The sequence below is a fragment of the Heptranchias perlo genome, unplaced genomic scaffold (assembly GCF_035084215.1).
Source record: "Heptranchias perlo isolate sHepPer1 unplaced genomic scaffold, sHepPer1.hap1 HAP1_SCAFFOLD_63, whole genome shotgun sequence".
In the NCBI taxonomy this organism is placed as follows: Eukaryota; Metazoa; Chordata; class Chondrichthyes; order Hexanchiformes; family Hexanchidae; genus Heptranchias; species Heptranchias perlo.
In genome coordinates, this window is record NW_027139655.1 from 3,131,515 (window position 1) to 3,133,493 (window position 1,979).

The 1,979-nt window shown below is 46.4% G+C and overlaps 1 non-coding gene across 1 annotated transcript; it reads right to left on the minus strand.

Moving 5' to 3' along the window:
- Positions 1-1,706: 1,706 nt before the first annotated feature.
- Positions 1,707-1,779, minus strand: trnam-cau (transfer RNA methionine (anticodon CAU)). The gene has a single exon. It is a non-coding gene; the product is annotated as a tRNA-Met (tRNA).
- Between the last annotated feature and the right edge of the window lie 200 nt (positions 1,780-1,979).

A 1,979-nucleotide genomic window follows, 5' to 3' on the forward strand; every position in this document is an offset into this window, starting at 1 on the left:
TGTTTCTTTCCGGTGACCTCGTCTGCCTTCCGCAGGCTCGGGCTCTTCTCAGCATCATTCACGATTACTGTGGCTTCCAGTTCTACTGTTGCTCACTTGCTGATGCTCGATACTACCGATTGGAGTAAAGTATTGATTGTATTCAGGGAGGGGGCCAACCCAAGGCAAGATTTCTCTGCTGGTCGTGGAGCCGCTTGGAGGCGAGTGCGAAGCAGCTACTGTGAAGGGCAATTTACAATAAACAACCACAAATATGGAATAAAGGGGGCAGTAGAAACATGGATACAGAATTAGCTGCGGGACAGGAAACAGAGAGTCGTGGTGAACGGTTGTTTTTTCGGACTGGAGGGAAGTATATAGTGGTGTTCCTCAGCGGTCAGTGCTGGGACCACCGCTTTTCTTGATATATATTAATGACTTGGACTTGGGTGTACAGGGCACAATTTCCAAATTTGCAGAGGACACGAAATTGTTTTTTATTCGTTCATGGGATGTGGGCATCGCTGGCCATCCCTCATCGCCCTTGAGAAGGTGGTGGTGAGCCGCCTTCTTGAACCGCTGTAGTCCGTGTGGTGAAGGTTCTCCCACAGTGGAAGGGTAGTAAACAGTAAGAAGAATAGTGATAGACTTCAAGAGGATATAGACACGCTGTTGTCATGGGCGGACACGTGGCAGATGAACATTAACGTAGAAAAATGCGAATTGATGCATTTCGGTGGGAATAACGAGGAGAGACAATATAAACTAGAGGGCACAATTCTAAAATGGGTACAGGAACAGAGAGATCTGGGGGTGTATGTGCACAAATCATTGAAGGTGACAGTGCAGGTTGAAAAAGCAGTTCAAAACCATACGCGATCCATGGCTTTATAAATAGAGGCATAGAGTACAAAAGTATGGAAGTCATGATGAACCTTTATGAAACACTGGTTCGGCCATAACTGGAGTATTGTATCCACTCCTGGGCACCGCACTATAGGAAAGATGTGAAGGCCTTGCAGAGGGTGCAGAAGAGATTTACTCGAATGATTCCAGGGATGAGGGATTTTAGTTTCATGGATAGACTGGAGAAGCTGGGATTGTTCTCCTTGGAACAGAGACTGTTGCGAGCAGATTTGATAGAGGTATTCAAAATCATGAATGATTTAGACAGAGTAGATAGAGAAAAACTGTTCCCATTGGCGGAAGGGTCAAGGACCAGAGGACATAGATTAAAGTTGATTGACAAAAGAACCAAATGTGACAGGAGAAAAAACTTTTTTACGCAGCGAGTGGTTAGGATCTGGAATGCACTGCCCGAGGGGGTGATTCAATCATGGAAAGGAAAACAATTGCAGGGCTCCGGGGATGGGGCGGGGGAGTGGGACAAGCTGGATTGCTCTTGCATAGAGCTGGTGTGGACTCGATGGGCCGAATGGCCTCATTCCGTGCTGTAACCTTTCTATGATTCTGATAGAGTGCTCGCTGAGCATGTGAGAGATAGTAGGATCGTTTCTTGCATTCTCCACTCACCTTTTGACTTGGGTCAATTGTCCAGAAACAAAAGTGGTGTCAGTTTTCAGCGAGCCCATGGTCCATGTACTTCTTAAGCTTCACTGCGTGCTACGGTACAGAGGGGTCAAGGGGCAGCAAATCTTTTGGTGTGCTGCAGGCAGCAAAAATTCTTGATTTTGGTCTTGAGCAAAGATGGGAAAAAAGTTTAAAGATGCCTTCTCTGAGGATTGAACTCAGGACCTTCAGATTATGAGACTGACGCGCTGCCTGCTGCGCTAAGAAGGCACTTGATGCACAAACATCCAGGCAGCACTACCAAGTAGGACAGTTTGCAAGTTGTAAAATCATAAACTAATCGGCAGTTTGCAAAAAACTCTCCATCCAGGTGGAAATCGAACCAACAATCTTCTGAATTCTGGCCAGACACGTTCTCCATTGCTCCACTAACCCAGGTTGTGGAGAGTAAGGAGCAGCTCACATTCTCA